This window comes from Triturus cristatus, chromosome 8 (assembly GCF_964204655.1).
Source record: "Triturus cristatus chromosome 8, aTriCri1.1, whole genome shotgun sequence".
Taxonomy (NCBI): domain Eukaryota; kingdom Metazoa; phylum Chordata; class Amphibia; order Caudata; family Salamandridae; genus Triturus; species Triturus cristatus.
The window spans coordinates 53,153,701-53,166,663 of NC_140591.1; the positions used below are offsets into that span (position 1 = coordinate 53,153,701).

Genomic DNA, 12,963 nt, shown 5'->3' on the forward strand with positions numbered 1-12,963 from the left:
TTGGACTCAGGGGTATGGGACGAAGACGACCTCCAAGGTTACCCTTTTTCCTGAGATGAGCTATGTGGATGGGGGTTCCAGGGAGTCAGGTGACACTTCTGTGGCTCATACTTGAAGTCCTGAGCCTATCACAGAAATGTGCAAACTGACTGAAGGTTTGTGCAGCCATGGATTGAGGGTGATCGATATGTGAAATTGGGCAGATAGCTTTGTGATTCTTGTGTCACTTTTTTGACTTGCCTCAGTTAGTCTCCTGGTTCCATGGTTCGTAGCATTCACCGTAAAGGTAAAATTGCTTCCTGATATGGATCAAACTAGGATTGGGATGTTCATCCAATCCTGTTGATCATCTGTTTTAGTATTTGCTTTTTGATGTTTCTTATTCAGCAGGACTTACAAGTACCAGTTTACATTGGAAAAATCAGGATTGAATGCGCTATGCAAATTGACAGGCGTGTTTGTATATATAGACAAAAATTAAGATAAGGGGAACCAGAGATATGAAAGGGTTGTAGTGAGAAAAAGCGCTAATGGTGCGATTTTAAGGCCAACAGCGATGGGGCACCAGTCGGATACACTAAGTAGATGGCCTCTCTGGGGCCTGGAGGAAGAGATGTTAGAAAAAGTTTCTAAGTCCCAGTCTCAAAAGGGACATTGTTGTTTTTTTTAGGAAAAAACTCTTCTCTGAGTTTTGGAAAAACATGCTAACATGCATCTCTCAGAATTCATTTAAACAAACCACATACTGCACCCCTCCCAAGCAGGTTCCCGTCCCAAACATAGCACTGAGAGCACCATTTTAGCCGTGGTGGAAGACTCTAAAATGAGGCTTGATCAAGGTGGCATAGCAGCAATTAACCTTCTTGATCTTCGCACTGACGTTGACACAGTGAATCAGGATATCCTTCTGGAAAGGATTTTCATGGCCGGAGTTTTAGGAACTGCCCTGGATTGACTAATAGCCTTTCTTTTTGATAGATCCTTCCAGGTATACGAGAAGACTTTCTTCTCCAATACCTTTCTTTTCCACTTTGGTGTCCCGCAGTGTTCAATCTTAAGCCCAACGCTTTTTAATTTATACATGCAACCACTTGCGGATATTGTGAAACCATTTGGGATCGCCATAGTACCATATGCAGATGATACCCAACTGTTTTATCCACTCACACCAGATCAGGACCAGTCTTCTTTCACTTTAGGGTCTTGAATGGAGGTGATGGCCAGCTGGATGGATAAATCGTTCCTGAAGCTTAATGGCACAAAACCGAGTGGTCCAGGCCCTTATTCGCTCTTGCCTGGACTATGGCAGTGCTCTCTTTCTGGGAACACCCAAAGTTGTAATTAGTAAGTTCTAAGTCATGCAGAATGCGGCTGCGCGTATCTTGTTACAAATACCGAAACATATGTCAGTGAGGAGAGGCTCGAGGGACCTTTATGGGTTACCAGTACCCAGAGACTCAAATTTAAGGCTCTTCGTATTGCTTTTAGAGCATTAAAGGACAGGGGCTGCCCATCTCTCGACAGCTCATGGCTCTTCCTCCTATGAATATAGGGTTGCTGTCCCTTGAATCCGAAGAACCAGAAGAGGAGGAAGGTCATTCAGTTTAACTATCCCCACCCTCTATAACTCCCTCCAGCTGGCTCTGCGATGTTCAGGCAATGGATGCATGTTCCAGAAACTACTTAAAACGTGGCTGTTCAATAATTATTCCATCACATCGGTCCCTGGCGCTGGGTTGCCATGCGCTCTATAAATTCACATAGAATGGAATTCGGTACAAACCTGAAATTTAATCTGATGCCGTGGAACTGACGGTTGGATAATTTTTGCTGTGGGTCCCTTTTGGTGCCCAAACAACCACAGGTGTACACTTCCACAGCCCCCAGGACTCCCGGGGGAGCACACAGAGGGTATCAGGGAGAGATCTGCAGCAAAGTCCAGGCATCTGTACTGTAGCAATCGTCAGTGAAAGGCACACTAGAAAGGGCATTTTATTGAACTCTGAGCCCTATCAGCATGAGCAGCCATTGTTCTGGAATGTATGAGTCGCAGATTGAGGCGCCAATGAGAAGATCTATTCTTTCTTATTTGTTGGATGAATAAATACATGTTTCTGTCTGCACTTAATTATGAACAATTGTGAAAACAGGCAGACAAATGACTTTTATACGAACTATTGAACTATACATCTGATTTTATAGTTTTTATTTGCATTGAATCAAGTTTTTAATAATAGCTAAATAACCTTGATTTTACGAACATTGTATTATTTATGAGACATCTATGACACATTAAAATGCATTATAAAGTACATCGCAAAGCCCATCGGGGGATTTCAAATGCCAAGTCTTAATATACATGGGAAATTATTGCTTTGATAATTTCAGGCCATCAAGGGCATGGCATTATGACTTGGAAGCATGTCTCATTTGCACAGGACAATCAAACAGGATCCCTCACGGTTTTTCCAGTTACCTTTTGTGGTCAGCAAGTGTGAGCTGATGAGTGAAATGATCGAAGACCTGGCCATCAGTGAGACTAGTTTGTGTATTTCATTCCACCAAATATCTCATTCTAAGGGAGCCCAGTGGGCGTTTTAGTTGCCCTGTTAACCTTTAGCATGGGCATTGTCATTCGTTGGTTGCAATTTAGCCATCTTAAATGTAATATTGAGAAAACTGAGATCATGTTATTAGGAAAGCGCAACCCTTTTTGATACCTTTCCTCCACAAGTGCTAGCAGTGGCTGGTAAGTTTTTCCAATTGATTAAAACTAATATATATATATATTTTACCTACTACCTTGTACGGCAAGAAAAACAGTAGCTATTGTCCTTATTACCTCGCGTTTGGACTACTGCAGTGGCCTGTATACAGGGACCCATAGGTCAATTCTGAAAAAACTTCAGATGGTACAGCATGCTGCACCTCGGCTGGTGCTAAATCTACCTTGTCGATCCTCTGCGTCAGCAGCACTCAAGTCACTACAATGCCTGCCAATTCCTACAAAAGTGCTATTTAAGATCTTGCTTATCGAAGAGCATCAGGTCCTAAATCTCTAGCGACCAAGTTCACTCCTTACACCACATCTCGCCTGCCCAGATCTTTACCTGCAAATCTCTCTCCGCCCCCTTTCAGATGTAAAACTAAGGGTGGCAAATCGGTAGCCTGGAACTTGCTTCCTGGTCATCTTAGACATTCTTATTCAGGACCCGCCTTTACGAAACTGCTGAAAACATGGATCTTTGCAGCACCGGACTCCTTACGCCTCTCTCTAGTCTGATCCCCGTATGGGTCCACAGTAGCCTTGAGCCTCCTCTGTTCTCTTTTTCGTACAGCACCAAGATTCTCCTTAGGAGCGATAATGCGCTTAATATATATTTTTTATAAATACATATATTGCACCGTGTTTGATGAAATTAGCTTATCAGAATGTTTGACTGATTGTTCAGAGAGCTGCTGAACGTCAGCTCACATAACACAAGCCGTCCCGGAATAATAGTGTACGGTGAATGTCCATATACTTGATCCACCGTTTCAATGTCCACCTCAATGGCAGCCTGAACATGCATCCATAAATAACCATGATAGCTGCTTTAATGCAGAAATTGAACTTTAGCTGTCTTACACCATGTGATGGTTTACACCTGCTCCTACCTATGTAAACCACCGGACCCCAAAAGGGCGTGTATCCTTGCATGTGACCCAAAAAGCCTGAATCTTCCTGCCATCTGACTTGAGTGGCACACTGACGCTCACCTTCCCACACCCTGCGCTAGGCCAGTGTCCTGCAATGAAACTATTCTAGATTCACATGCTTTGCATCATCAACCATCTAGTAGCTGGGCCTGAAAAATATTTTGAAAACCTTTTTTGCATCAATTGTTTGACATAGTATAAGTGTGCTTTGATGGAAAAGATATGTTTTTATGATGTTGAACTGTGATAACATGCTTACAAAACTTACCTTCATGGGTGAAGCGGATACATGTGAATTCCCACCCCAGGTCGAATAATGAGCCTTTTTCCACTTTGAGTAGCTGACAGTTGGGAGTTAAGAGATTGGAGCAGGGTAGACAAGGCTAGTGAGAGGGAGGATGGAGCATTCCATGCTATAGAACTGCCTTGATTTTGCCGGCTGGCATTTCTACCTTGGTGAAATGGACTTGGTGTTTCACTGTAAGTCAAGATGGGGGAACATTGAGGTTCTTGTGATTGTCTGTAATGATGGGCTTTAGAGGTTGGGAAGAAAACTGTTTTCCCCTTGAGGGAGTTTCTACTCACCTAGCAATGGGAAAATCTGATGCAGGTGGATGTACCACCTGTTTGGGCGGGCGGACTGTGAAACTGTGTGAAACCGTGGCATTCTCGGAAAACCCTGAGGCGTCCCCCATGCGCTGGTAGACAGTACCTAGCATGTGGTGGGAAGTGATTATGAAGTATGCAAGATTATGTAAGTGCTGGCAGGTCCAGCTGGTATTCTTGAAGATCTGTATCCATTAGTGGTAGTAAATAACTTTTTCCCCCCCTCTACATTTGCTCTTCTGGAAGTGCAGTGTTGAAGGTTAGAATGGATCCCTTGCCCACGGCTTCATTATCTGAACTTGTCCAAGTGCGCTATACAGTTTGTTCCCATTGTTGATGTCGAATTTTGGTTATAGTTGCTTAGCTGTCATGTCAGGGCTTATGGCACACGTCGTGTGAGCTTTGTGCATTGATGCAACTAGCCACGCTGAAGGTAAGGGCGGTTGCAGCTTCTATACTAGCTGCCAGATCAAAATTTACATCTTCTTAATGATGGAGGTCTATGGAGAAGGATAAAATTCACTAAGGATGTTTCACTCACAACACCGATCACAGAAAAAGAAAGCAGGAGTTGAAGTCTGCTTCTCAGGTGCAGGCCTTCTAAGCAGCAAATTGTGCTAAGCACAGCCATCCACAGGGACGTATGGAGTAGCTATGGTTTAGAAGCCATGGTTAGCGTCATGCAGTGTCGCTATGAATTTGACATTTATAGAAGATACTGCTCTTTTGGGGAAAATGTTTTTTGTATACTGAAATATACAAAGCACAATCACATAAATCAAAATATGGGAGAGGTAGTCAGGGAAGACTCCACGCTGAGAGCACATGTATGTAATAATGCAAACACAAAAGACAGTTGTAAAGATGTCTATATAATGTGCAACACTCTTATACAATATTACATGTCCCATATATAACGGGAATCCATGAAAACAAATATGCAACAAAATGTTAACATAAAGAAATGAGACCGGGTTTTCCAGTACCAAAAACAAATTATCCAAGTTTGATGTATACAAAAGTGTTACACCAGTATTTCTATTCAAAGGATTGGAATGTAAAGTTTGTTTAGTATTGTCGATGATGTTTTCACCCAATATGAAGTATGGGGTCTCATCAGGACTATATAATTAGAGGGACACCTGATATAAAACATCTGCACCACCAGAAAAGTGCTCACCATCGAAAAATGACCAAATTAAAACTACTTACACAGGGACCCCAAAAGGGGACCCCATGCAGGAGAAACTCGGAACCAATATTACAGGATCCATATGCCACGAGGACAGCCAAGGTCAGAGCAATCCGCCTGTGACAGGCAACTTGGCATTCAAGAATGCCTATCGCAGGAGTAATAGAACTGTCCTGCTTGGGGCAATTTAATGCTAGGCCGTCCGAGTGATGATAATATAACCGTCTCCACAATCAGACAGTTAGCGAAGGGTGGGCTACATCTGTTAGCCTCGCATCTCCTTCGGGAGTACTTCCTGAATTTGACAGCGTCAGCCTCTGTTTTGTGTTCTCTTGGAAAGAAGAATTTGGTGCTGTCTGATTCATATTCTTAAGTCCTATTTCGGCTACAGTGAGAGGCTCAGCATTGGTGAAGCATTTGTCTTCAGCCAAGACCCCATGTGAAAGAAAAATTGAGGCTTATTTAAAGGAGGCGGAGTGTCCACTAAATGCCTAAAGTTATATCTCAGCAGATTTTTAATGTTATGTTACTAATTTTTTTAAGTGTGGCGAGTATCCCATTGGGGTGTCTGGGTGCTAATTAGGGAGGGATGAATTTGAAGCATAGACACGCATTGGAAATGCAATAGGTCTCGCATTTGTTTAAGTTAGAGCAATTTGCTTTGCTAATGGTATTGTATTTCTAGCTATGTTTTATTGTGTATGTATGTGGTATGTTGTGGCTTTATGTTGTTTGAATTGTAATTGTTAGTTGTGTAGTAGTTTAAAGCATAGCGTTAGGAGAAGAAGAGCAGTGTTTAAGATTTGTGAAGTAGAGTGAGGAGGAGAAGAACAGTATGAGTGATAATGAAGTAAAGTGAGGAGGAGAGTAGCATGAGGGTGACGAAAGGGGAGTGAGGAGAGCAGTATGAGGGAGAAGGAAGAAAGTGAGGAGGAGAGTAGTGTGAGTTCGAAGGAAGGAGTGTGTGGAGAGCAGTATGAGGCATAAGGAAGGAGAGGAGTGGAAGAGTAGCATGAGGGATATGAAAGGAGTGTGAGGAGGAGATGAGTAGTGTGAGGTAGATGGAATGAAAGTTATTAGATCAGTATTTGGCATAATGAAGTAGATCGGTGTAGAAGAGCAGTGTGAGGGAGATGGTAGGTGGTAGTTTGTGTTGGTTATTGTGTTGTTTGTGGTGGTGGTGGTGGTACTGCGTCTGGTGTTGCAATGCTAATGTTGGTTGTTGATTTGTTGTAGCGGTATTTGTGCTGGTAGGTGGTTTTGTTGGTGGTAGTGGTGGTTTTGAAGCTTATACGGTTGGTGGTAGTGGTTTTTGTGTTGGTGCTATAGGTGTTCGTGTTAGGTGATTGTTGGTGTTTGATGTTGGTGGTTGTGTGAAAAGAGTTGTTAATGTTACATGTTGGTGTACATTAACAAATCGTAGTACAATTTTGTTTTGAAAGTTCACGTTTATTAAGTATACATGCGTAGCATGCCTATATAATAGTATTCCAAACAGTGTTTATGATTATCTGTAGTATCTAAGTTTGATAGCATTAGTTAGTGTTAAATTTGCTCAATAATTTCAGTTATGCATCCATTAGAAAAGAGTACATTTAATACATGAGCAGTGGGAGCACTTAGATAAAGTGCAAGTTGACTTGTGGCCATCTCAAGCGTTAAAGTGCGGTGTGTTCAATCCAGTTATTACCCGAGAGATCCCTGGTCATTTTATGCGCCAGTGAGGTGGGCGCTGCAGTTAAATTATTCAAACTGTACTTATGCAAGACATTGTCATTTACAACGCCAATAGCTCTAACATAAGCAAATGCGTGACCTATTGCATTTCCAATGCTTGTTTTTAAAAGAGATGCAATGCAGACTGTCCGCGGACATGGTTTGCGTCAAGAGTTTCCAAAGGAAAGTTTGTGTATGTTTGAGAGGAGTAACTGAATGCTTGTTTTACAGGGCTGCAGCTAATCCACTACTGAAAGTAAAATCACAGGATGTGTTTAGGAAATGGACCAGCTTTAAATAGAAAGACAGGTACGGAAGAGTGAGGCCTGTGGCTACTAACTGGCGACTGAGACTACACAGCGAGCCCCCCCAAAAGAGGCAGACGCTGGTGGGTGGAAAGGCTCAGAATAAAAGACAACGCTGAAGAGTACTGCAAGCTTTTTCAAGGGCACTGTAGGGAAAATGTACCCTACGCTGAGCTGGCGCTACGGTGGGGGAGTAAAACTGTGAAATGCACACGTAAACAGAAGCTCACTCACTGAATGAGAAGTTTGATATTGCAGAGACACATAGAGAAAGACTGATTAGCAAGTGATAATCACACGTGAAACGGAGACCAATTCCACCCTCTAAAAAGAATGGATTTCATTGAAAGAGGTTGCCCAGTCAGTGTGTGTGTGGTGTTGGGGGGGAGGGGTGCGGGCAGAAATCCCTTACGCGCGCATGTGCTTTCCACTTCTTATTTGAGTGACTAGGTATTGTAGGTGTGGGAACTGAATAAATAAAGCCATTTACCCAGGATCACGCAGTGCAGCGAGATGGGGAGCCCTGGTCTCAGCAGTTGAACACATGTCCTTTAAAGTGACATTCATTTGTCACCCTTGGCCTCTGTGTGTAGCCGATGGACAGAGGGCGATTCTGCAGTACCCGACTAGTGTCATGGGAGCATGCCTTTATTAGCGTGTCTCAGTGACAGGCAGGCATCAAAGTTTGAGCCCTAGCGCAAAGGCAGGCGCTAGCCTCGACCAATCACAAGCACACTAGGGGACACAACCCCGCCCTCCCCCAGCATCTCTAGGAGGGTTATCTGGAAATCCACCAGCTGGAGATGAAACACTTGCCCCATCAAAGGCATTGTTGTATTAAAGACCCTTTAGGCTCAGCTATATGAAAGAGGCCTTCTCATGGAAATGCCCCGAAGCCCGGGCTTTTATCGAATTCCACAAGAAAAACTAATATTTCATGGGTTTAAATCCGAGTCTTTAACGTGAAGGAACAATTGTGAAAGCAGCCCCTATTACAAGTCAGCAGGGCTCTCTGATCCTGGGAGACAGCCTTCTTTCGCTGGTTGTGTAAAAGCACCTGACTCTCTGCAATCATGCAACAAATATCATACATATTCCAGGAAGAGTGTCCCAAGTAGGCCCGGAAAGCCGGATCCAAGACAGTATTACACTAGAGAGTGGCTATGTATATGGGTGTCGACTTTATCTCAATCTGGTGAGGACCCAGCCCCTTGGACCTAAGGTGGACACCTGTGTCGCAGAAAACAACCGAGTGATGTGCATGTCCCTTCACCCTTGGAAGGCGCACATGCGCAGTGCTGGTGACCTAGGACTCAAAAACAGACATCTGGGGGCATGTCCCGACCTCCTTCATACAAACTACCCCAACAGGGCTTCGTCCATAAACAGTATTCCAACCCATCGTCATTATGTTCAGTTTCAGGCTAAGCAACACGTTACACGCGGCTGGCCTGTTTCCATACGTGCCAAAAGCAGATTTTAAAACAGGCACGGAGGCCATGCCTCCAGCCTCGGCCCTGCCAGGTGAGCGAGCCCCAGCAAGGCACCAGAGACCACAAATACAGAAATGTACCCAGTCACCAGTGCGCCCGAACCCAACTCGAGCACAGACAGCAGAGCAAACCTGGCTCTCCCACTGGCGGAGTGTAAACACAACTTTTCATACATTTGCGTACAGCATTGGTAGGCAGATTTGCAAAACAAATTGGTATATAATGATACTTGGCAAAGCAAACACTAAATAAATCTCAAGGCGGATTCCTACCAGAAACAATCATTTTCAATGCAATAGATCTCACATTTGTTAGTTATAGCTATTGGCGCTGTAAATGACAATGTCTTTCACCCACGTGTTTTGGTTTGGAGTGTAGTGGAATTATGTGGGTTAGATTGCTATTGTTAGTTGTGTAATTGTGTGTGGTGTAATTGTGTGGTGTGGAGTGGATTTCTGTTGTGGAATTATGTGGCATGGTGTGCAGTGGATTTGTGTGATAGTAATAATATGGTATTGAGTGTCCTGGAATGATGCGAAGTGGGATTGTGCGTTATTGAGTGCAATTATGTGAAATGGTATTATGTGTTGTGGTATAGTGTAGTTTAATTATGTGGTGTGCTGTTGAATTTTGTGGCATGATGTGTGGAATTTTGTGGTATGGATTGGATGTATGTGGTGTGTTGTGTAATTGTGTTGAGTTGAATTATGTGGTTTCTTGTCGAATAATGTGTGGAATGGAAATGTGAAGATTTGAATTGTGTGGTGTGGAAGTGTGTGAGCTTGAGTGAAATTAAGCTGATTGTATAGGGAAAAGTTAAGGGGATGAGCATGTAGATGTGAGGTAATAAGCGATGGAGATGAGAGGGAAAAGAAAAGGGTGATGGTGGAACTGTGAGAAGTAGAAATGATGCCGATTGCAGAAGGGGGTGCAAAAAAAATAGAAGAAAGACAGAACTTGTAAGGGGACTGGTAGAGCTAAAGGGGGAGGGAGTAGGAGAGTCGAAGGTAACAAAGAAAGGTGGGAGATGGTGGAGAGACCCTGCAGGACATGGACGTGGGACAGTGACCGGAGGAAGATGAGGAGGAAGCGAGGACAGTGGAGCTTGGCGACGGAGAAACAGCTAAGAAATGTGGAGGAGCAGAAGTCGGAGACTCAGGTGCAAGAATAGGGGAATCTGGAAAATATGAGGCGACAGTGGAAGGGTGGAGGCGGGAGAGTCTTAAAAGTGTTGAAATGTGTTTTTCACTTTCAGTTTTATGTAGTAAAACAGTGCCTCATCAGTTTATCGTACGCTGTTGCTCCTAATCTAAGTTGCAAGTTTTGTGGGCAAAGCTCTGTCTACTGCAGAAACCGTTTGTTGCTTACTTTTGACAAAAGTAGCAACAAATGGCTGAAATGGAGAGTCTGCTCATTACTAGTCAGTTATATCCCTATTTTATGGAAATTCTTCTTTAGAAAGATGTTGTCATAGATGCAAGATTTGCTTCATTGTTTGCACCGTTGCAAAACCAAATTCAATGTGCATGTGGTTTGGAGCAAAATTATAATGTTGTACGAGTGTCCGGACTGAAGAAAGGCATGACCTGCTCCACCCTCATGCATCAACCTATGAGCAACAAATTAATGAAGTGGAATGGACTCGCCTTCGTTTTGAAAAGTTATCACTGCATCGGTTTGTTACCACGCATTGCCTGTGTCCTCAGCTGCAGAGGTGTGCGGACTTTCTTCCGCTATGTTTATGTCTTGTGGGCAGAGGTTGAAATAAATGTATAGTGAATTCCGTTGGTTTTGTTTGCAATATGATGCCCCACCACTGTTTACTATCAATTTCACAACCCCTTGTTAGGAGTGTTTTTCCCCCGCTGATTTCCATTGAAATTGTACCAATCATCTTTTTATTTCCCAATGCCACGTAATGCGTTTTCAGTGTAATATTTTCATGTTTGCTCCCCCGAGCTCTAATCCATCAAATTGCAAATTTTACTTACTTCACTTCCTCTGTTGTTCAGCCACTGTTGCCACAACTCCAAAACACACGTATACTCTCATTGGAATCCTTTTTCTAACACTTTTGTTGGGAGGGGGGGGGGGGGAGAGGTGTGGTGTGTGTGTGTGTCTATAGTGACAGCAACGGCACGGGGGAAGCTGGGGTCTAAACCGCCCAAGTCCTACCCTTGTTCATTAATCACAAGGGAAAGTGAAGAAAAGGCATCACAGGCGTGTGACTGTCGGTTGAATGAAACAGAGAAGAGTAACAACTTTTTTGATAAGAGAGAAAGAACCCTGCAGGAGCGATTAAAAGAGGCCTGATTATAGGTCCACGAGTAATCAGCAATAGGTCTCGCATGTTTTAGATTTAAGGCTAATAAAGCTATTGGCATTTTAATGGAAATGTTTTTTACTTATGCGACGGGCGGGAGGGTGCAGAAAGCGCCCAAGCTGAAAAAGCACCTCCATGAGTCGGAAGAAGCTGCGACCTCGGAGGGGTGGTGGGTGTGGGCATGCCCTGTTGTGAGAGGGGTCCCACCTAGCCAAAAGTGTGTGATCCTGCGAAAGTAAGTCATCTCCCTGTGTCTGAGTAGCGTTGAACCCGTGGTGCCTTGGGGCCAGTCTTCCTTAATGGTCATTGCTGGTGGAGCCTTGACAGCCTGGAGTGGGAGATCACAAAATGTCCAAACCCATCAGCTGTGCTCAGAACGACAGCGTGCCCTGGAGCTGTGAGATGCCATCTGTTCAAGAGAAAGATTGTCTTCTTAAACGTGTGCTATTGCTTCTGTCCGTTGCTTTCACCTTGCCTTCACATAGAGGATGTTTCACCTCAGCTGTCAAGAATATTGAGATTCCTAGGGTTTACACCGAATGGACCTTATGTAAACATATTATACATTCACAGGGACAGCAGACGGGATTCCACACACCACTAAGGAAAGGACAGCAAGGGCAGCACCCCATTTGCTTGCCTGAACGCCTGTTTACTGAGCGTGGCTCTGTGTTTCTCTTCTCTGGGGGATGTGTGACTCTAGGGCAGCCTGACAATCCCTGTCATGAATAATGCTAATGTCCTTGGAAACACGGGAACTAGGTATCAGTGCGAGCTGACTGAAGTGCTAGGTGAGTCTGTTTCGCATTTGACTTTCAGGAAAGAAAGAATTTGAACACCTGAGGCTTACTCTTGTAGGGTGGTGTTGGGCAGAACGACTAATTCAGGATGCACCAGTATCACTCATTAAATATGATATTAATGCACTGTTATTCCAGATCAAGTAAACATGTTCTGTGGAAACTAGCAGAAATTACCGTTAGCATGAGCTGAAGCCATTTTGGTTGTGGCAGCCATTTTAGTTAGCCACGTGCCAGCCATGTGCTTCTTCCGTTTTCACTGTTGCCTGCTTTTCTATTCTGCTTGAGTCATCAACTATAGTTAACTCCTTCAGTACTGAGCCAGAGCCTTGTGCATGCTCAGAAAGGCCTGTAGCTGCCAGAATGCACCTGTCTTAGTTTGCAATGTCAGGCTGTTTTAACTGATGCAAATAGAAATGTCTCCCCTCCCACTTTGCTGACCAAGACATATTTGTATGCCCATGTTAGTCAATAACTATTCTTGTATGTGCCAGTACCTCCCCTTGGTCTCATGCTGACTGTTATAGGTAGACATTCACTGCAGGCCCTATCTGAAATACAAGTCCCACAATGCATCAGAGTAGTGGTCTTTTGTGTGCCTTCCCAGACTTCCTGGCGAACACAGCTGTGTAGTTGGGGTTATAAGCAGAGCAAACACGACTCTCTGAGCTTGGCTTTGTTTCCTGTTGAAGCCCCGCCCCGTTACCTGTTCCTGATTGCTATACCTGAGATCTGGTCCTCCGTGCAACAACTACGTGGTAAAGCTCCTGTTTGGCGCACATTGCTATGTGTGTCATTGTCTTTAGCTCGTGATTTGTTATCTTTGGCA

At 43.9% G+C, this 12,963-nt stretch overlaps 1 protein-coding gene across 1 annotated transcript in view; it reads left to right on the forward strand.

The window, feature by feature from the left end:
• LOC146800054 (uncharacterized) overlaps positions 1 to 12,963 on the forward strand; it is a 160,285-nt gene that overhangs the window by 23,301 nt on the left and 124,021 nt on the right. The gene's annotated exons all lie outside the window — the stretch shown is intronic.